Below are 23,110 nucleotides of genomic sequence, written 5' to 3' on the forward strand. Positions count from 1 at the left end.
TTGATAGATCTAAGTGCAAGAATAAATCTGCTTATGGACAAATTGCTGTTTGGTCCTGGAATCTCTACTTGTGTAGAGAAGGCAGTGCTTTAGACTCTGTCCAAACCCAGGTCAATCTGCTTCTTCCATGGACAGAAACATTCCATCATAAACATTGTCTGCCATGTTACTTTGCACAGGTCCCCCAAGCTCAGAGTGTAACCTGATGGTTTTTCTCAGGGATCTTCATTGCTCCTGCCCATTCCTGCTGTTTTTCCTACTGACCCCAGCAAAGGCACCTTCAGTGCAGTGCACCTGTGTCTCCAATGGGAAATACACACCTCTGTATGAAAAGGAACCCAGATAAGAAGCTTCTCCTACATCAACAGGGGAGGATCAAGCCTGATGAGCCTTATGTTAGTCCGTCCTGGACAAGATGCTGAAATCAGCCATGGATCTTGTACTGCCTCTCCATGTAAGTTTTGGTGCCTCCCATATTGGGCTGAAAATGGGGAAGGAACAGCGCTTTATTCAAGGGTACAGGAAGAGATACTATGAGGGGGAGGTGATGATTTGCACCATAAGCAATACAAAGCCCTGGTACTCTATGCCTTGAACATAAGCTGCTAAAAATGGGCTTTGCTTTCATCCCAGAGGCCAGGACTTAAAAAATTTGTAGAAAACATCTTGTGCTTGTGCTGCCACCTCTGCTTGCAACAGACAGCTCGGGCTGTGAAGAGACGATGCCGAGGTGTGTGTGTGTGTGTGTGTGTGTGTGTGTGTGTGTGTGCATGTGCACGCCTCTTGGTGCGATTCCTCCTTCCTTGCCAAAACATCTCCTGCTGTTTATTTATTTATTTCTCTCTGATAACGGAGGGGATCGCGTTTCCGGAAGAGTGCCAGCAGATGATACGAACCCAGGACTGATACTGCCAGCAAACCCATGCCAGCCCTTTCTGCCGGAAAAATTTCATTTTTTCCAGAAGGAAGCCATGAGTGTGAAGCAGAATCCAAATCCGATTTCTCGGCATTTTTTGTTATCGCTCAGCAGCCCACCAGGTGGGGCAATGGAGGGAGCGCACTCAGCTGCAACTCAGTGCCTTAATCCAATTTACAGCTTCTCTTGGAGAGATAATTACAGCCCTGAAACCAGTTAGCACTGTACAAAGAGGCTCTCGAACCAAAGCCCCGATCCTGTCTTTCAAATATTCACCTAGAGTGTCAGGGATGCTTTGGAGAGGGAGGGGGGCACTTGAGCTAAGCTACTATGTATGAAGAAGTGAGTACACAACACCCCTTCCCAGACACGTGTGCCTCACCTGTACACTCACACTGGTTTCCCAAAGACCCACAGGGAGTGACAGTGTGGGACTGCCAGCCCCTGATTCTCCAGCTCTGGACATCTGGGCAGCAGGAAGCTGCAAAGCCTTCTCGTCCAAGCACTACTGGCAGCCCAAGAGGGCAAGATGATGGGAAACCTGAGGTGTGGCAGGGGGGGTAGAGAAAATGACCAACCCTTCCCCTAGTCAGGGACACAGTGGCTCTGCTGTTAAGGCCACTCCTGCAGCCATGCTGAGGAAGCCAAACCCGTTCAATTTTTCCCCAGTGATTAGAGGTTTAATACTTGGTTTAATACAAAGATGCAATGTCTCTCTCTGCAAAGACACCATAGGGTGCAGCATCTCAAGAGCCAAGCAGGTGCTGACTTCTTTGCAGCTCACAGCAGCTGGGCCTGAATTTTACACAACCTGTTATCCCTCTGCTTGGCCCTCATGCAGGTATTCGTGTCCCTAAGATGCAGGGCTGCAGAGGGGTTCACAAGCAGTGATGAGAAGGAGTTTGGGTATTCTGTAGCAGGGCAAAAGACATACAGGGAAATTTATGCTCCTTGCAGACCTCCAAAACCATTCTTTTCAGCACCACAGACCATTCCATTGCAAGACACAATGGTTGATGCCTCTGCTGTCACCATGACACCATTGCCTTGAGAAAGAAGACAAGTGAAAACCTGAATAGTGTGAAAGTCTGTACAAGCAGATGCCTTTAAGATTTCCTGTCATACTACCACAGTGAGGTATGGGGGGACACTTGGTAATGAACACATTGGATTCAACTTGGAAATTATCAAGAAGGAAGCCTGGGGCTTCACCGAGTTTCCTCAAGGCACATTAGGTAACTTGTAAACTGTAAATTAACCTCCTCTGGCTTAATGATTTTGATCTTCATCACTGAAGTGTGATTCGGGAAGATCTCTCTTGCAGGCGATTTTCAGTCCAATTGGCATAGTCAAGAGAGTAGTCCAGCCTTTTGGATTTAAGTATTAAAAAGGAATAGAAAAGACAAAAATATAGATACTTGCCAGTAGGAATGCTAGCTGATGTAGGAGTAATTTGAGATCAATTATCCACTGGATATGTAGTCCCCTCCCTGATGCCCTGGTTCATAGCAGAGGCCAAGTTCTTACCACAAGGTGACCAGTTGAAAGTTCTGTCCTGGAAACTCCTCCTTTATGTGTAGGTCTGGAAAATTTCCCAGGAAAGAATCAGCCAGTATAGCTGAGACTGCATTTGCAACAGAGTCCCAGCTCAGAAAGTGGACTTTCCTTCCTTGCCTCAATGCAGAAGCGAAGGAGTCAGGCTGGCTTCCTGACAGAACATTCTCCTTCAACAGGCCAGAAAGGCCACAGCAAGTCTGCAGTGACAGAGCTTTCTCTGGTAAAAAAACAACCTTTTTGTTGTTGTTGTTGTTCAAGCTCTCAGTCATAAACAGAGTGTGCTTGGTTGGGATCCAGGTTCAAGCCCTCACTCCTCTACTCCTTTCCTCTGTGTCCTTGGCCAAGTCTCTCCACTGAGCATCAGCAGTTGACAGAAGGCACTGTCTCTCTCTGGGTGTGCCTGGGCTGGCAGGCACACTCAGAACTGAGCTCTGAAGCATGGCAGTATGCAGGAGAGGTCGGAATTGGCTGGATTCAAGAGGCATGGCTTATTTGTTCATGCATAGCCTGAGAAGAATGTGCCCAGGCACAGAAAGCTGGCACAGGCTGAACCTCTCTCCTTGCAGCCCTCTGGTTGGGCTTTTCTTCAGGGCAGACATACTCCTATATGGGCTTGTATCTGAACGGATTAACAATGGATGTAACTTTGATTGGAATCTCCTAGCTATTACATGGACTCTAGGAGTCAAGCACATGGAAGTTTGGCTCTAGCAGGAAAGGAAGTGGCAGAAATCAGATCTCAGAAAGAGAAATCCTGTTTAGAAAGCCTTTAGGCTCTGAAGCATTTGCAGAAAGATCTTTTACTTATAACAGAAGTCCATTGTAGGCCTCAAAATTAACATCTGCCCTGTACTCACAGACTGGACAAATTTATGAATTCCCCAGCTATTCTGTTAGGAACTCACTCCGGCAGTAGTTGCAATGTGAGAGCCATACATATATTCCATGAAAACAATTGTTTTGATTTTCTAGCAGTGTATTAGGATCTAACCCTTCTCTGCCCTTTTTGCATAATATTGTCCAGCAATATGTAACACAGAAGCCTTGCTTTGAACCATCATGTTCTGCCTCTGATTCAGGTCTTCTCAATCAATGTTCTAGCTGTGGTGCTTGGCTTTTCCATTGATTGCTCCCATGGCATTTCTGACCTGCTAGGAATGTGGCAAAAGGGCAGCTGGAGTTTTCCTTCCTAGTGAACCTAGGGCAAAGTCTGGTTCATCTGACACATACCTGTCACAGGATGACACCCTGTGTGCACGTGATGTCCATCTGCTTTTCATAGCACAGTGCCATCAGAATCAGTCATTGTCCAAGAGTGTAACAGGACTAGCTTGCATAGTTGATTTGCTTTTGTAGATACAAGAAAACACATGGAAATTCTTGTATTTATGAAGTCATTTCATCTGCCTCTCTAATAAGGCCACTCTAACGTGGGACACAACTGCCCCATTAGCAAGCTATTACAGTTCCTTGGGAGGTCTGCAGAAAAATGAAGTATATTGGTATCAGTGGCCAACTGAGTTGAAATCCATAGATCCCTTCACTTCCATCCATTTGGCATCTGGGACATTATATCTAACTGTGAGCAGTGGAGAGACCCAAGCACTCAAAATCCCTATGCTGACTGTGCCAGGGCAAGTAGAAAGCAAGGCAATAACACTCTACTTCTTAACTCCCCACAGGCTCCACAATGGATGTCTGTACCCACACCCCCTATCACAACACTAACTGCACCCCAAACTAGACTGTATTGGGAAAGCCCAGGACACCGTCCAGTTCTACATCATATCATGCCTTGGGAACAACTATGACCAGTAGTACCTTCTCCTCTAGAAGACAGGCTATGGACTCTTCATCTCAGAGATTATTTTCTAATAGATAGGCAAAATCCATAGCTATTGAAGGAGTGCTGGTAAAATCATTAGTATAAAATATGCTTGGGCTTGGGGTGTTTATTGTTTGGTTTGTTTTTTACATTGTTGGCTGGTTATCTAATCACTGAAGAACTTAGAGTGTAAGAGGGGCATTACATCTGTTAGGTGAAGAAGCATGTATCCAGTGGCAACCAATCAGGAGGCTGGCTTTAATCATGACATTTTACAAAAAACTGCATTTTTTAAACAAGGTCCTACACTAAACCAAATTCTAGACCTTGCTTATCTCCGAATGTCATGGTTAGGCCAGCAGTCTTCTGTTAAAATTGTATGCCTGGATCCATGTAGGCAAATTCAAGGTTCTCTGCTGGAACTACGTGGCCATTAAAAAGCACAGGAATACAGATCTAGAGATTATTGAAAAAGAACAGATGGGAATGAAAACAGGCACCTCTGGTCAACGTGGAGAGAGCACTGAATAGCTCCAATTTGTGACATCATCTTGAGAGCTGTGGTTTATGCAGCCTCAAACTGAATACCAAATTTTTTTAGGGAAACTTCAACTTTTATTTCTGTTTTGGCTTTGTCTAGACTCAGAAAGCAACTGCATATATAGACAGAAGAAAAGCTGAGTGCTTTTCTGGAGTACACAGGTGATGATCTCCTGCTCCCAGCAGCCAAGTAAGAGCTGGGAGTGAGGGAGAGCACGACCCTCTCTCACACTTCTTTTGGTTGGTAAAAATGGCAGCCTAAAGGCTGTCAGGAATTTCCCCCCTCTCTCATTGTGGCTGGAATTGGGAATATTCCATGGAGGCTGATGAAGCTGAGCAAGAGCACTGCAGCCAGAGCAGCTGCCAAGCAGCCATCAGGCAGGACTATATCAAGACACAGGGATCTGGACTGGGACCCAGGAGGTCCCTGGGGGTCCTGACCCTTCCACCACATCCAGGCCTCTTCCTATCTCTCTGGCAGCAGCACAGCCCCCCCAGGCTGCTGCCACCGCCGAGCTGTGCGGCTGAAGGGGATGGCACATTGAAGCAATTTGCCAGGCTGCATGACAATTACTGACACAGATGCTCCTGTGTCAATATGGGCTCTTCTCTCCGTTCTGGTTACAGCAATGGGTGTGCCTGGCGGGGACTCCTCTCGGCACAGGCCAGTAGCATTATGGGGCTGGGAAGGGGCCATGACTGCCTGGGCTTGGAGAGCAGAAGCAGACTCAGAGGTTGTCCCTGCTCCCTCCCCTCTTCAGTCTTTTTATCAGGATCTTCAGCTGCCTGCCATCCCCCCACTCTTCTCTCTGTCCTCTGCTACCCACATACTGCAGCTTTCTCTCTGCAACATCCCTCCCCTGCTGCCTGTTTGGAGATTAGGGATGAGAGAAAGGGGCACTTTCTGTCAAAGGCTCTACATCCTTCATGCACCCTCCTCCCTTCAGTTTCCTCGTCTCACCCTGCCTCAGTTGTTCCCCTTTAAACTGGGATATCAGTCATTGCACAAGTGCCAGTAAATTACATCCTTCACAGACACAAGAGAGGTGAGATGGGGCACATTTTAGGAGGGTCAGAATAGGCATAAGGAATTACAGACAAACCCCTTCACCCTCTGAGCAGTTCTGAGAGTCATCTTCTCCTGCCAACTTTTCAACCGGCATCAAAGTCTATGTGTTTTTGCCTGCCAAAGGCTGAAATGCAGCAAAACACTCACATCCAGTATTCAAATGTCATCAAACTCCATCCAAACAGAAAAACGTCATCAAGGTGACATAAAGACCTCAGCCAGACACCATAAACGATATTCACAGCCATCCCCATGTGCTCCTGAATGCCTTGGATGATTCCAAGACCCCCTGGGGATGGGGTGCAACTAGTTATCAGGTCTGTATGAACAAAAGGATCCCTCTCTTGGCTGTAGCTTCAGCACCAGGTGAACAGACAAGCAGTCCTGGGCCATTTGCTGCCCAGAGCTGCCTGACCTTGCCTCTGCAGAGTGGCCCAGAGGGACTGTGTCCAGGAGAGCCAAGCCCATGCCTCAAAGCTGCATGCTCACCAGTGCCTGTCCCAAGTTTTGACATGACAGTCAATGCTGAAGAATGAGACACAAAGCACTCTGCCAGGCTTCTTCCAGCACATCTTGAGGTGATTTGAGAGAACACTGCTTTCAGCTGCTCTTCTTTGTTTGCTATTCCCTGTCTCATGGGAGCATGTCCCACTGTCCACAGCCGGGAGTGCCTGAGGCCCAGCCATGTGTTGCCCACTGGCAGCTCAACAATGGCAAATGGGTCTCCAGGAGAGGGGCAGCTGACCTGGTGAGCTGGGAAAAGGTCATGTGTGTGACAGGCCCACCAAAACAGTGTCTGATAGAACACACTGTGTAACACCATGCCTTCCCCTCCAGAGAAGGCCACCACTGGCTTAACTCTCAGACAAAACCACCTCAGGATGTATCCTTAGTGTCTTCTGCCCTTTGAGGAGACCAGCAAAGGAGTCTGCTGCTCCTGCCAATGCTGCACAAAACATGCCTCCCTCAGCCCCAAACCAGCCTCCTCCTGACTCTCCTCTGATGTAAAATAAAACATACTGCTCCTTTAAATGTGGTGCATGTTTTAAAAAAAAATTGACAAGCTCCCTCACTCTCAAAAGAGTGAGAAATTTTCATTGATTGATTTCTTCATGGCTTCTTAAACAGATAATTAATTCACCGTGAACCTGCGGACACACCGTCGTGAGTCGTTAATATTGTAAATTCACATATACTTCAATAATCGCCTGACCCCCCCGTCACCCCGAAAAACAGATAGCTGTGCAGCAAGGAGGAGGGGAACTGGGGGGGGGGAATCGATTTTCGAAGACATGAAGGGATCACCCAGCAAAGGGAAGCTATTGATTCTCTTTTATAAGACACCGCTATAATATTTATTCTTTTGTAAACAGAATTAACCCAGCATCATGGGTCATTCCTATCGAACAACTTTCCTCACATGTGCACAGCAATGCTGATTGTATCAGATGAGGTAGAAACATCCAAAGTGTACCACCCACCCTGGCTCGCAGCTCAGCATCTGCTGATCTCCCGCCCGCCGGGTCCTGCCGCCATGGCGCACACCCAGCTGGCACGGCCGGCAGGTACGGGCAGCCCAGCGAGCAGCCCTGCTGCTCTCACCCAGTGCTGCTGGCACCCTGCTGGTCTTGGGCTGCCTCATGCTGGGGGGCTCCTGCAGCTGGAGCCACAGAGATTCACGGTGCACGGCTGAGCTATGACTCACACCTACCCACAGCTGCTGATATAGGAGAGGGGGAATTGTGATATGAAAAGGAACTGCTCTGCATTCCCTAACCCTCTTCCCAGTCTGGAGAGGTTGGTCACCCAGAAACCCATCCAGCAGCAGATGGGCAGCAATTGGTGTGAGGACTCTATGACATCCAAGCTCCTCTCTGCCCACCCATGGCAGGGGATGAAGACAAAGGACCCATGAGGGGCATCACACTCCAGAGCCGTGAGGCTTGGTGGGTCCTTGCACAGGGACAAGCTCCCCCTGTTACTGAGGCATGAGCTGTTGCTTGTTGAGGGGAAAACTGCATTTCAATCAAATGAAGGTCGCCCCTGAAGGAAGCAAGAGTCTTAATGACAAAAGTGACAAGCAAAAGCCAAAGAGAGGCTTCCAAATAAAGCATCCCAAGGAAGAGCCAACAAGTCGTGATCCAGTCACGGAAGGATCTGTAAATCTTGCCTGGAGCTGTCTTCCTTCCCTGATTTTATCTGCATAAACAGGGAATCACTGTTCCCCATGAGACTATTGATACACATTCAGTGATGCATCTTCTTGGGACATAAAAACGTGTTCTGTGTACGTAGAGGTGCAAATCTTTGCCTTGGGTACCAACACGCCTGAGGTCTAGAAAGTCGGGAGGCTGTAAGTGTGAAAATCCTGGCTGACCATCAACTCCTGAATTGCCACCTTGTATCACCATGCAGTCCAAAGCAAAGACAGGAACCGTATCAACGCAGGACTCCCTTGCATTTGCTCCACAAATGTGGAACTATTTTCCTGCAAGGTCTTCCCAAGAACTTCTGGGACGAGAAGTACAACTGAGATTTCACAAAAATACATAACCATGTCTGGGCCACGTTTCATGGGCTACCCCCACACCTACCCCTGCCAGACCCACCCACGCCAGACCCGGCGCGGCCCGGCGGTGCCCGGGGGCTCCCGGAGGAAGGCGGCCCGCGGGCCAGCGGGGCTGTGGCCGCTCGTTGCCGGGCGGCAGCGGCGGGCCGGCGCCGTGGCCGCTCCTGCAGCGGGGATCCGGACATGCCGGGCCGCCGGCGCTCCGGCTGGCTTCCCCTCGCCTTCCTCCCGCCGCGGCCGGCGGCCAGGCCGAGCGGGAGCGAGCGCCGAGTGGTGCCCGTGGGTTTAGAAGCGGCGGGGGGAGCAGCAGCCGGGGCCGGGCGGCAGGGCAGCGGAAGCCCTAATTAGAAGCGGGGCCGCGGGCAGGCAGGGCTCCATTCAGAGGGCGGACAAAGGGAGGGTCTGTGGAGCAGAACCGGCTGGCGCTGAAAGGAGCGCGGCAGGGCCCCGCGGCGCCCCTTGCCCGCCGGGGCAGCAGCGCAGCGCCCCGGCCGGAGCGCCGCCTGAGCCGGGCCCGCAGCACCGCGGCCCGCACGGCCCAGGGCAGCCCGGCCTGCGGAGGAGAGCGGCAGCGCCGGCCCCCAGGTCACCTCACAGCCCCGCCGCCAGACGAGCGCCTTTCCACTCCAGCAGCGCCCCTGAATGCGCTAATTAGCCCCCCGAGCCCGGTGCTGGGAAAGGCCGCACCGCTCATATGACCGCCACGAGGGGCCTCGGGGAGCGTGCCCGTGCGCCGCCCCTCCCCGCAGGTGGGACATGGCAGAGGAGGCTGGGGCTGGCTGCAGGTGCCGGCCCGTGGCAGCTTTGTGTGAGCGCTCCCCTGTGTGAGGACACCCCTGTGTGAGCGCTCCCCTGTGTGAGGACACCCCTGTGTGAGGACACCCCTGTGTGAGGACACCTCTGTTTGAGGGCTCCCCTGTGTGAGGACACCTCTGTTTGACGGCTCCCCTGTGTGAGCTCTCCCCTGGAGCGGCGCTCAGAGAAGGGGCCGGCCCGAGAGGTGGATAGGCTGTCAAGGTGATGCTCTGAAAGGTTGTGGGGAGAAATGAACAAGAGGCCCAGAACTTGTCTAAGAGCAGCAGAACATCACAATTAATTCAGGGCTCTTTCCAAAACAAAGGCTTTCTATGGATTTCAACGTGTTTGCACAATAGTGGACAGAAAGTGCAGTGAAGTGTCATCTCAAGAGCCCCTTCCCTATCTGTTGCCTCTTTGCCTTCCCTACCCACACATTCAGCACATCTTCAGTACTGTGTCCTTCTCTTCTGATGCTTTCTTGCTAAAAATTCAGTTTTTTATTTATTTTTACCACGCCACACATGCGTTATTACCATGCCACAACTGCTTTGCTTTCTACAGACTTCACAAGGCTCCACTGTGAGTCCCCACATGCTCCCACTTGGGGATATGCAACACAGGGAAGCTCTTGGCTGTGGGAGACCCGAGTACAGCAGCCACACATTAGGAAGCTGCTGCTGGCAAAGGGAAGAGTCCACTCTGGCTCTGCCCTCTTTCCCCTGGACTTGAACAACATCCAACTCAAGCCTCAGCAGAGGCCACTCTACCACATGTGCAAAAGCAATTTCTATCAAAAGAGGGAAGAAGGCCACAGCTCTATGAGAACCTTAGTGACAGTGGTAGGATCAAGGAAAAGGAAGGGGAGAAGGAGCTCACACATGAAGACAAAAGCAGGTGGTTGTATCATGAATTATTCCCCATCCCTGTCCCACTTGACTCCCCACACAAGCCCAAAGGTGGTGGCCAGCAGCTTTGTCCTCCCATGGTCTCCATCATGAACCAGCCAGGACAGAGGGCATCTCAGTGCACACCTTCACTTCTGCATGATACTTTCCCTTCACTTTTGGGAGTTGCACCCTGGCAGACCCCAAGATCTCTCACATCCTTGCAATGAGTGTGCACTGGTCTCACTCAACCAACACATACCAGTTAAACCAGGCTGACATACACAGCCTTTTGTCCTGATGGCAACACAGAACAAGCCAAATCACCTGATGTAGCTGGCTGTGCTATCAAGTTCAAGGATTCGTCAGCTCCAAGACCCTCTCTCATGGTGCTCACAGCCCTCACACAGCAATGTGAATGCTTGTCCCTGGATCTTCAAGCACCCTAAAAACCTGGCAGTAGTCAAAGCCTTTCAGACATGCTAGTAAGGAAAAAGCAGTATAGTATAGAGGAGCAAACAGCAGGCAGTAAACCAAGGCCATGGATTAACCAACACATCTTTGATTTTCCTTCTTCCCCTCCTCTTTTTTTCTCTATCCAGCTTCCAAGGGTAAGGGCTTCCAACTGGGGCTGCTTTCTCACCTGCACCCCCCACCCCCCCCAAATACACTCCCCAAGCCCCAGAGGCCTGCACTGCACCCCAGGACCCTGACAACAACTGCAAAGAGCCAGGAGGGCTCATACAGAAACCCAACAGCCCTAGCAAGAATGTAATTGCCTCCAAAGCTAGCAGTGCTGCAGAGAAGCTGCCTTCAGTACAGCCTTTCCACAATCACCCGTCACCCAGGTGCACAACATCTTTTGCAAGGGCCCAAGGGACTCAACAGCTCTGTAAGGCCCTAAGAGAAGGGAAATTGCTATCAGAGACTCCTGTCGACTACATAGCCCACCAAGGAGGCTGCTGGCTTCTACAGGCCATCCCCCATCTGTTGGAATAGCAGGAAGTTTAACGTTAGCAATAAAAAATAAAAAATGCTGGAGTCCAACTGGTGACTGAAGTCTGGTGCCAGGCTCTGCTGCAGAGACATCACAGCTGCTTACAGTGCCTGCTTGGAAAGAGGTGCTCATTAAACATTTGCCTTAGGTTTGTTTTCCCTGTTTGCTAAAAACAAACATTCACAACAAAGATCTGTGACAAAGGGCTGCAAGTCAAAAGTTTGATTTAATAAAAACAAATATTACCAGCCATCTGACTTTAGACTCTTCTTCCTTTGGCTTCTGCTCTTAGATTTTAGGAGTCGTTTTGAAAACTTAAGGCCACAGGAACAAGAACTGATTTTTATTTTCTAATTGAGAACTCTAGATTTTCAACTAGGAAATCAGGCTTTAGAGAAGGCCCCAAGTAACCAATATCCTCATCAGAGCTGGCAAATGGGGTTTCATGTCATAGAACTTCCTCACGATGCAGAAAGGAATTTTCCAAGGTGGGTATTTTTGGTGGGCTTCCTGCCTTTTTTCCCAGCTATGGAGATGTTCTCAGTACCTGCAGATAACTTCCATGCATGAGCCGTGAAAACTGGCAGGTCAAAGCTGAGGAGTTGGTCAAGAGACTGGACAACTAAAGCACAGAATGCTCATCAATGCATGGCCAGCACCAAGCCAGTCTCGCCCAGCCCTCTGGAACCTGGGGGGAAGCTGGTCTCCTTGTGGAGCCACAGTGTGAGGCACTGACATGAATCGATCCGTAAGCCGCCCCTGATATTCTCCACTTCTGATTGCTACATTTTTTGTGACAAATTGATAAACTGCATCTCCACTCAGTTAAAGATTTGATCTCGCTCTCTTAATCCGCTATCAATAAGATATTAATCGTGCACCCGACCCGTTCTGTTCCCCGTCTGCCTGCAAATCCAATAATCATTTCAGAATTCACAGCCGAGTGGGGCACTCCCTTCAAACAATTAATTATAGGGGAGTCTCATTTATTTTCCCTGTAACTCTCTTCCCCCCTACCCCTCCCCTGCCCGCCTGTCTGTCTCCTTCTTCCCCCCTCCCTCCTTCCCCAGCTGAAATTCAGCTCAGCAGAGACAGGAGGTGGGAGTGCAGTTTAGACTGGGAGCTGAAGAGGTTCTGCTGAAGTTCCTTCCATTTGCTGCTCCACACACCAGATTAAACCTCGTATTTCTATGAAGATGCAGGCCAAATTCACTCCAAAGCTAAAAACCTGAATAATCCTCACTGATGCATAGTTCCTCTAACACCTCTAGCATTTCCTCTGCCAGTGACTTGGGATTTCCACCTCTGGCCAGCCAGGACAGGATTTATTCATGTCCAGAGCCATGTGCCTCAGGGCAGCTCAGGTAAGGGACAGTTGGATGAGAAGTCTGTGTTTGGGCCATGAGGATGGATGAACTGATGACAACTGCACTTTATCCAATACCCCACTGACATTTTCTAATAGCCTGCACTGCTATGTGAGTGCTTCTTGATTTGGACTTCAGAGATTTTGTTTCTGTCCCACATCCAGAGGAGAACCAAGCTTACTGACCAGGTGTGCTCTCAGGCATGGTCTCACTGCACTATTCCTTCCCTGCCCAGCCTCTTCTTGCACTGCATCTCAACAGCCAGCCCATTTCAGAAGATGCTGTTAGGGAAATTAGTCTGTACAATAATTTCTATCCATAGCATTCATATGAAGGCCAGATACACAAATTAAAGTAGTTTGTGTCCCAAATGTGCTACCACAAGTGCTGGAGACCAAGAACATAGCCCATAGGGAGGTAAAAGGTTGCAAAGAACCATCGAAGATGCAAAGTCTTTCATTGTCCTTGCTACAAATACCAAGGCAAAAGCGTAAGTTAAAGTGTCCCTCACTATCAGAGGACTCACTCCTGAGGTGCATCTTTTGCTTCATCCTTTTGTCATCCTTCCCTTTTACCTCAAACTCCACAGGAGACAGAGGCACAATGACCAGAGATGGGAAGGGCTGGGAGAGAGGAGCTGTCACCAGCAATAGCTGCTGTAAGTGTTGGCAGGAAGGCCAGAGGAAAGAGCGTCTCTGCTCCTGTGTGGGGACAGGAGCAGGGCTCTGACAAGCTCTTTAAGCTCCCCAGGCTCCAGAAAATGCTGTGCAAAGTGTTTTAGCAACAAAAGTCTTGAGAAGAACAAACACTCTAATCCCTTAATGAGCCGGCTGATCCCCCATCTTGGCTCTGGCTACTCTAAAGAGCCACACGCTCCCCTCCTCCCTGGCCCCCAGCCCCCTTTGGAGCAACCCGCTGTGGCCGCCTCAGAACCGATTCAAGGTGCTCTTCGGGATCCAATCCAATTACCCTGCGTCCTGCTGAGCGGCCCCACAGACAGACTGGCTCTTTCAGGGCAGAGTCTTATGGCCTGTTAATCCTTCCCTCATTAAAAGACCTTGTTCCTCCCTCCTCAGAGATGAAAAAAAAAAAAAGCCACAAAAAACTCTTCAACCCCACACTGGGAAAAGTTTACGCAAGAGAGCCCCAAAGCGGGGCATGAAAGCTGGGCTGCGAGCTGCGGCCTCTGCCCGTCGCAGGGGTCACCTCTGCGCAGCGCACGAGTGTCTCTGCCTCCTCCTGCCCTCAGAGCTGCCTCACCATGGCAGGCAGGACGGCTCTCACACTGCTCCTGCACTCTGCCTTTATTGGCTTCTCTTTAATGGGCCTGTCATTAAGGCAGGAGGAAGCTGGGTGGGAGGGCTCCCATAAAACCGAGGCCTCAGCTAATGAACGCAGCACCTGAGGGGAAGGGACGCAGGAGCGGCGGTTGTTGGTCACACAGGGCTGAGCTGCCTCTCCACGGCCTCGCAAGGACAAGGTTCCCTCCTCAGTGGGAGAGGAGATGTCAGAGCAGCCCCTCTGCCATCCACCCACATGCAGGAGGAACCGAGATCTCCATCCCAGAGGGTGGCCATTCCCACACCTGGGAGTTCTCAACACTTAGCTGGCTGGATGAGTCAGAGGTCAGTCAGCTGCAACCAGCTCCTAACAAACGCGTAATGCTGCTGTGGTTTTGCACCTCTCCTGCTTCCTTCTGTTGGAAGCTGCAGTCACAAACCCCAGCACTTCCCCTCCACCTGTGCACGCAGCTCAGGTTCAAATCCACCAGTCATACTGTAGATGCTGCTACTAGTTCTTGTTAATGGTGTGTTCTGTTATTGCCCAAGCTAATGCTTTAGTCCAAAATTACACCCTCCTACCCACTTTGTCAATCTACCCTAAACTACCTGTCAATCCTGCTTTGTGCCAGCCTCCTGCTTGGAATTCCTCTTTGGAAATCCCCTAAAAGTGGACATCTCATTAGTCTATGTGACCCAGTTTCCCCCCTACCTCTCTCATTGGACAATGCCTTTGTAAACCCTACCCTTTATCCCTCCTTAGAATTTCTCCAATTTGCTAAGTATTTGTACCTTCCCCTTGAACTTCCCCCATATTTAAGTTGTTGCACATTCACCATTTTTGTCTGTTGCCCTGCGGATTCCCCAAAGCAATAAATCCTTTTTATCCTACGCAAAAGACTTCCCTCTCCTCCTTGCCTCCTTGGAACACCATCTGACAGCCAAAAGGCCATTGAGCCATAGCTCGAGCCACATCTAAAGCCTTCTGTTCCCAGAGAGTGACCCACTCTAGGCACGGGGCTGTAGTGGCAAAGTGAGTGCAGCTCTGCCAGTGCATCAGTTGGCACCCACCCTTTGGGGCTCCAGTGAGCAGACCCCAGGGATGAACTGTGGATTTTAATCCTAAAAAGCTCTGGCCGCTGCGTCAAGTATCAGTACTCATGAGCCCATCAACAAAGTATAATGAAGAGTAGGATCACTCCTCTTCTGAGGAAGATCCAAGTATGTATAAGCCAGGCACCCCCTGCAGCAGGGTCCACAACTCAACTTAGCACACATGACAAAAAGAAAGTATGGTAATGCTAAGAAAATACTTCAGAGTCATGTTTTCCAAAATAAATTATAGTTCTGATTTTTACTCTCTGGTAGGCTGAATTTACATCCCCACCAGCACACCACAGTGCAGAATTTCAGTCCCAGATCCCAGGAGTGTTAAAAACATTGCTAAAGATACAGACAAACCTACCAAGTTTTGGTGGAAGATAAGAACAAAACCAGAGTTAGGTGGTACGATAGGATAACAGCAAGGACTTCTCTCTAAAGATAAGGAAATAAAAATGAAGCAAAATAAAATTGAGAAACTCTCTGGCAATGAATCTCACTATTTAATCTTCACTATTTAAAGCCCTAAAAAAATTGTACTGAGGAAAAGGTCTATAGGGGTGCCAGAAGAGCCTAAGCAGATATTGTGGTACAACACAGAGCTTGGAGAACCACAGTTTTACTTGGTCCTGATACCAGTCTGTAGTGCAGCCTCCCCACATTAAATTCGCCACATATTCAAATAATGCTCCCATCCTTCCAACTGCCAACATACAGAAGTCACTTGCCAAATTTAGCAGAGCCAGTCAGGTTTTCAGTTGGAGGTAACCTAAGCATCATGATTTCTGGGCTCAGGAGAATGATAATTCCAAAAAGTCTTCTCAAAATTGAGGCAGGCTTACAATTCATGTGAAAGCTGCTATGGAGGTGGTCAGCCTCCCTCCAGAGCTGCAAGAATTCCTGGCAGTCATGACATGTTTGAAAAGGAGCCACAGGAATGAAGTTTTGTGGGGTGAATGGCTCATCTCAGCTTGGGCTAACCCAGGAACTGGTGAGTCAGGCTCTGCTCTGGCTATGCACTCATATCTGTGATGGTCTGACACGATGGGGCTCAGGATTACAGTGACTGAGAAGGATTTCAGTGATAACAAAAGGCATGATTAAGTCTTGGTAAAATTTCATCATTGCAGGAAATTACAGCATGGACATACTAAGCATTTTTTCAAAGTAGATGTCTGATTTTTTTTTTTTTTTTTTTTCTTGTAAGACAGTAGAGGGAAGTGAACATATTAAGCAGAAAGGGGCATTTTTCAGTGAGGTTGTGACTTGAATTAAGTTTTTGGGAGAAATAATTAAAAATAAATTTCTGACAACTTTTTTCCCTTCTCAGAAAAAAAAAAAATTCCTTACCAGTCTGTCACAGGCCCCAGGGAGGTGAACTGCATGATCTAATTGGGCATTATCTCAGTGTTCTCAAATTTCTCTCTTGTCACACAGTCTGCTTTTTGACCTATGCCAAGAGAAACAACGTTGGCATGCATCCTTTTTGGCTTTGACAGAGCCTTTTTCTGCTCAGCTCTCTTCCACAAATTCTTTCTAGTTATGCCATCTCATCTATTCACTTTGCACTTGCACATTTAACACCGTAATTACAACACACAAGATTAGAAATCAAACTCACCTTTTCCCACCTAGGGCTTTTTTCTTCTTGTTCTTTGTATTCCTTTTGAAGGACCAATGAAACCCACTTGTTCACTTCACACTTTCTGTTAATGGTCAGGTTCATTTTTTATTCTTTCTTATTGAACCCAGCCATCTGCAGAGAACTACTTTACTCAAGAACTTGGTCTCTGCTCACCGGTTGACTGCCATCAGGTGATAATTCCTCCCCATCTGTTGTTTGAAATTATTTTCTAAATCATTTCTGTGAATGATTCCAACTATCTTGGTCAGCTTTGACTGGATGGAGTGGTTACACACTCCATTTCTTTCCCCATGAGTCTTCAGTCCCTTTTAAAGTCAGGTCTTGGGTGACAATCCTGGAATTTTTAGAACAAAGCAATTTTCCATTAGATCCCACTAAATTTTACTTTAAAATGCCTTGTTTCACAAATACTCTGATTAGCAAACCTTACTACTAGAGCACCATCAGAAACCACATACCTAAGAGAGAAATCTCAAGGAAATTTAAGTTTTTTGTTGGATGGTACACTAACTGAAAATGCATTCTGTGTGAAGATTTACTTCATTACAGGCTGAGTTCAGCAGTGCTGCTGCAAACGCAGACTTGGTCCTTTGACACCACACAGAATGCTGAGAGCTTTGGACTCGATCCAGCAAAATATTGAAGCACACGAGCAGCTTAAGAAATTAAGTGCATGGTTAAATATCTAGCTAGATCAGGGCCAAAACATTTGGCATCTCATAGGATTGCTTCATAAAATTGTTCTTCATTTTAAAAAAGCGCATGTTTCATCAAAAATATATTAGGAATTACCAGCTTCCTTTTTATATGCAATTTAACATGGTTATCTAACACAATATCATGCCTTTAACTCTTTTCTCTGGAGACAGTTATTTAGAGGAAGGGTTCTTCTTATGTCACTCAGCTACAACACAAAGCTAATTTCTTGCCAAGGTGTTGTCTGGGAATCCCCCCTGCAGTTGTGACCAGTCTTGGCACATTCCAGCAAAGAAGGAAAGGTGGTCTGAAGGACACAGATATGCAAAGATTTGTCATTTACTAGGGATATGTTCCAAAACAGTGTTTGGATCAGGACATCAAGGGGCTGGCCCAGATGTGGAGGTGAGATACAAGTGTATGAGCCAGACTTGCTCTCTCTTTGTCAAGCAATTACTTGCACTGTGTTTAGCACAGACTGTGAGATAGAGATCAGAGCCCTCTGTGCTACCTACCAGCATGAACGAAGAGTTACTGTCCCATAGACCTTCTGTCCCAATAACCACAGCAAAAACTGGGAGGGGAAACTGCTCTTTGCCAACAGACAGAGCAAAAAGCTTTCCTGTCTCTCCTTCCAGAGGCAGTTTCCGGGGCTAATACTGGAGAAGACTACAACACATAGACAAGATCTCTTCCTTCACGCTTAAAATACCACTTCACAAGTTTAATGGAGCTGATATGTGGTCCACCACATTTTCCTCTGGCCACTACCACCTTCACCAGTCCGTCCCTGTACCTAAGCACTGGGGACACTGGAAGCTCATGGGGGCAGGGACTTGCATCAGTATCTTCCAGAAGAGACAGGTCAAGAGGAAGTCAAGTCAAGCTAGATGGCCCTTTACTGATCCTCCCTCTTAAGGCCATAAATAGCTCTATCCTCTGTGACCCTTGGCCTCCCGCAGCCCTTCCCCACCTCTGCCCCCTCCCCAGCACAGGCTGCTCCTTGCCCTCTGCAGATCATTGTCTCCCTGTTAATTGCTCTGTCTAGGAGGAACAGGTCAGCAGCTTCAGGTGAGAGCCAGAGAGATCTGTTAATAAGTAAATGATGAAAAAAAAAAAAGTTACAGAATGATCTTGTTTCTTTCCAGGACTTGCCTTGCAGTTTGGCAACCACAGCTGTCCTGTTGCAAAAGCGTTCTTTTTATCTCTCCTTGACCCAAAACTCTGACAGTAACGTTAAGCACAAACATGTGATCCAAAAAGACTGTGTGTTTGTGTATATGCATGGGTCTTGCCAGTTTAGAGGCTGCCCTGATGGCCCCACTGTATCTCTCTGTCTGTGTTACTAAACAAAACAAAGCAGGAAACAATATGCCCTCAGCTCATTCCTACTGTTTAACTACAGGCTCCCTGGCTGGGGCTGGTTCTGTCTCTCAGACAGTGCATGGCGACAGCCTGTGACACCAACCAGCTCCACTAGGCAGCACAGACAAAATCTCCAGCACCATCCAGCATGCCTTGCACCCCTGGACACTGTTCCTTGCCACACCTCGGGGCCCCATCGTGCTCTAATGCTCCTGAGATGCAGTGTGGCACTTTGCTGTGATGCCCTCTCTCAGCATGAGCCATGCAGTGCCACACAGGAGCCGTGGTACTGCAGAACCAGCAGTCCCAGCCATTGCTGCAGCCTTTAAGTGTTACACAATACGTGGAACTCATAGGAAACCTCTCAAAACCAAGTACAACATGAGAGATGAGAATTTGGAGTGCACACAAGCCACCAGCTACATCTGAGAGGAGACATTGCAGGAAGAAACTTCTGATGTTAGGAGACCTGAGAACAGACTTGTTCCCAGCCCTAGAATCAAGCATCAACAAGGGGGCCTAAATTTCCTCTGGAAACACTACCCTGGGGTTGTGCCATCTGGCTTTTGGCCATGCTGTGGCTCCTGCCCCTGTCCATGGCACAGTCTTTCCTGTTGTTGTCCCTTCCCAGGAGGAGGTGCTGCAGGGTGGTGGCCACACTCCTCCGCTCTCCACCTTTGTGAGCCTAACTCTGTGGGGTCTCATATTCCTTTGAAACCTGAGTTGTGTTGATGGATATATTTGCTGGGTGCCTCCCGTCTCTCCTGGGCTCAGGCTGCCCTGTCTGGAGGTTCTGTGAGGGAGAGGGGTCTGGAGTTTAAGAGCGTTATTGTTACCGAAGGAAGGAATTTTTGGTCCTATAAATCAGAGGCAGGCAGGAGTAGGGCCGGCATACTTGGGCTGTGTGAACAAACTTCATTTCCTGGGAGACTGGCCTTCAATCACCCTCTGTCATACTCCACTGATCAGAGGTGGACATGAGAGGAGTTCATTAAGGTGGAAGAAAAATAATATAATAGGTCCTCCCCATGCATGCACTATTCCCGACCCCTGGGGGTGGCAAGACATCCCTTCCTTGTGCTAAGATCCAAAACACATACACACACAGAGCCACTCACCCTGAATATGCTGGTATTCCTTTGCCTAAGCAAATTTCCTTCTAAAAATGGACACCTCCAACACAGACCGAGGGGGGTTTTTTCTGGCTACTTTTCAGATGAACTCAGTTCCACTGTCTGTTGACTCGCTTTGTAATTCTTGGCTGCACTCTGTCGGAGAAGAATCAGGTCCAGCACTTGAGGCAAAAGGAATCGACAATTTCCCGAGCAAAACAGAACACTCAAAGCTCTCCTTGTTGATTTTGTTTCCTGGCTTTCTGAATGGACTTTTTTTTTTTTTTTTTAGGAGATTATCTCTTCTGTTTCTCTTTACCATCCCTCAGCACTACTGGTTTTGATTGGAATTAGGAAAAGGTGCAAGAATGTTAAGTAGGCGAAAATTAGAAAAATAATTACATTTAATGAAAAGGCAAAATATTTTGAGTTAAGGATATGAAAAATCTCTAAGAGAAAAATTGTTTACAAAAAGTTTTGTATTTTCAAGAAAAAATTGTGATCCATACTGCTGTATGGAAACACAGAAAAGAGCTCTAGTAAGGCCCAAGAGACTGAACTGGTATCTAACATGGACTGGTGAAGTGGTGATACCACATGTTATAAAAGCCTTTCAGATTTCTGAGCTTGGCTGGGTTGGTGCTTGTCACAGAAAGCATAACTGAAAGAAAGACATCATTTATTGTTTTTACCACTTCTAAAACACTTCCTAGCAATCCTTATGTTTATAAGATACAAATACAAACCAGAGCTTGGGCCACAGGATTCAGGAAAATGATACAATATAAATAATACTATTTTGGAGGTGCTGCCCAAGTGCAGCTTCAGGCTAGTGGACAGCTGGTGCTCTCACCTCCTGTGTGACAGAGGCACACATTGGTTTAGGGAGTTCCTTGCAAGCAGTTTTAATCGATGTCTCATTATGCTGCTGGACTCAGCTCCTGGAGAAATTTGTTGTTCTGTCTAGGCAGACAAGGGAGCCCAGGCACTGCCATCCTTGGTTCCAGTGTCTTGCCTCTTGGTTTGGAGGGGTTTGTGTGAACTGGTGCTGGGAACAAAGGACTCTGGAACATAAAGAGTGCACTGTGGAGCAGGAGCCTCTGCTCATGACCATGACTTCACATGGCAGGGCCCCACATTCCTCACTTTAGAACACTTCTGCTGTTGACATTTGGGCACATCCCAGCAGAGGTGGCCAACTGCAGCAGGAGTACTCCTTCAGTCTCTGCTGGTTAGGGAAAGCCCAGAGACCTGCATTTTCTGGGGAAAAGTTGGAAGGGTGGTGAGCTTGTAGGGGCTGAGGGATATAGTGATTCAGTGCATCCACTGTGAAGATCATAACAGGAAAATTCTTCTTCCTTGTGATCTCTTATGGTCTCCAAGGAAGGTAGCAAGGTACATCCACAAGCAGGTGAGCAATCCTGAGCAGCAGCTGACTGCTCCTGGTTGGAGAAGTAGCTTTTACATTGATGGGTATAAAATGAGTCATTCCTGGTTAATAACCAGAGACTGAAGCTGGATAGTGAGGAAAAACACGTAGCATTTAATCATCCCAGAAAATGTTGGAGGATATTCTCAGAAGATTTCTTGTAGGGCCAGTTGCTGCATAGAAAACATAGAACTGTCTGGTACTAACATCTCCTCTGGAGAGAGAGATCAGACATTTCAGTGGCATTTGATGAATAGTCACTGAAGGATTTTGCAGGCCTCCCAGATGAAAAAGGTTGCTGGAAAACAGGACTATGGGATGGCTTTTCCACCCTGGTTGTTCATCACCAGAAAGGCTGCTTGCAAACCTGCATTTTTATTTACTTCATGAAATCTTTCTAAATGGGCTTTTTACACTAATATCTAAAAGGGAAGTCGTTAATGGATATATGCCTCTGTTGGCTTTGAAGCTGCTCAGCATATCTGCATTACAGAAAAGTTCACTGCATTTGTTGAGAAGTGTCAGAGAACTAGGATATATTAGCTCTCTGCTCTGCCAGACTGGAAAGCAAAGGGGATAGAACAACTGAGCTAAAAATCTAAGACCCTCACTGTAGCAGAGAGGAGAGAACAATATGCAATATTGATAATGCACTGGCTGGGGTCGAGGGACTGTGGCTGGAGATATGCAAGAGTACTGTTAGAACAAAGTATATGACAGAGGTGTACCCTGTACCCAAACAAGCTATATGTCCCAGCCCACTCCCACTGCATCAGAGCTCTCTTTGGGTCATTAGTGCTTGTTTTAATTTATTTCGCCAATTTTATCGCTGGAAACACACAGTGATTTACAACCTTTCCTGAGTGCACAGATTAATAAGTCTTCTTCTCACTTCCCCCAGAGACAATTAGCACATAGCCATGATGGGAAATGACTGTGAGGAACACACAGGCAATATTCTGTGAGAACTAGACATTAGGCTGAATTCTGCTTACACACAAGGTCACTTGAAAGCCACTACCCATGCTTTCCTCACCTGGAGAGAACAACCACCTCCATAACTGAGCAGAGCACACAGCAAAATGCACTGAACCAGCTCTGGGACACATCTGATCACAGGGTGCAGTTGGAATGCAATCCTCTGGAGAGCTGGCCAGGAGGAGGCAGACCCCAGCCTCCTGTGTGTGATGCTGCTGATTCTGTGTGTGCCCTCAAAGCCTCTTCTGCTGCCTTTCTGGAGTTGACTCTGCTTTAGGTGGAGGTGAGTCCAGACATCTCCAAGGGTGTCTTCCAATCTGAGCAGTTTTATGACTGTGACACTCTGCTGTTAACACAACAGGACCCCAAGTTGTAACTCAGCCTGGGAAGAAGTTACAGGAACTGCCCTTAAGGCTACAGACTTGACTTCCAGCTTCAGAAGTCTTTACTATTACATTAGCAACTATTACATACTTTACTATTACATAAGCAACGGATTGGAAAAAATACTCAAAGTGATAATCTTCCTCTTTTCTTTCAGGTTTGTCTGTTGCTTTCTTTCCCAAGCCATCACTCTCTCACTTCTAGGCATCTCCCTGCAAGCACTCTTGCAGACTTGGATTTTAAAACAAGAACCAAGAATCCAAACTCATTCTTTCAAAATCAAAGATGGGAAAATATGTCAGCAAAAATATGCTGACAATCTTCTCAGTTTGTGGTTTTTTAACTTACTGAAACACCTTTCCTCCAGTTCTGATAAGTCAACAATAGTTTTATTCTTCAAAAGAGAAAAAGGTCCAGATTCTGAGACTGAGTATTCAAGAAAATTTTATCCAGAATTTTAGCAACCTTGCAGTCCTTTTTATCTCCACAGATAATTTTTAAGTAATCCTTTCCACATATGTTCTGATGAAGATGAATATGGTAAACCCCACTTTACAAGCAGGAAAACTGAGTCAGATACAGATAAAACCAAATATGG

General features: G+C 47.7%; 1 long non-coding RNA gene across 2 annotated transcripts in view; it reads right to left on the reverse strand.

The window, feature by feature from the left end:
• The window catches only part of LOC306805460, a 63,337-nt gene extending 42,629 nt beyond the window's left edge, over positions 1-20,708 (reverse strand). The window contains exons 1-4 of one of the 2 annotated variants that reach the window (XR_013775216.1): positions 20,575-20,708; positions 19,728-19,877; positions 16,525-16,882; positions 16,254-16,353 (exon numbers count right to left, since the gene is read on the reverse strand). This is a non-coding gene — a long non-coding RNA (uncharacterized lncRNA). Of the gene's footprint in view, positions 1-16,253; positions 16,354-16,524; positions 16,883-17,392; positions 17,570-19,727; positions 19,878-20,574 lie in introns of those variants that run through there. The other variant, XR_013775217.1, reaches the window with a different exon arrangement.
• Positions 20,709-23,110: the final 2,402 nt, after the last annotated feature.

Source organism: Erithacus rubecula (assembly GCF_903797595.1).
Source record: "Erithacus rubecula genome assembly, chromosome: 9".
NCBI classification, from domain to species: domain Eukaryota; kingdom Metazoa; phylum Chordata; class Aves; order Passeriformes; family Muscicapidae; genus Erithacus; species Erithacus rubecula.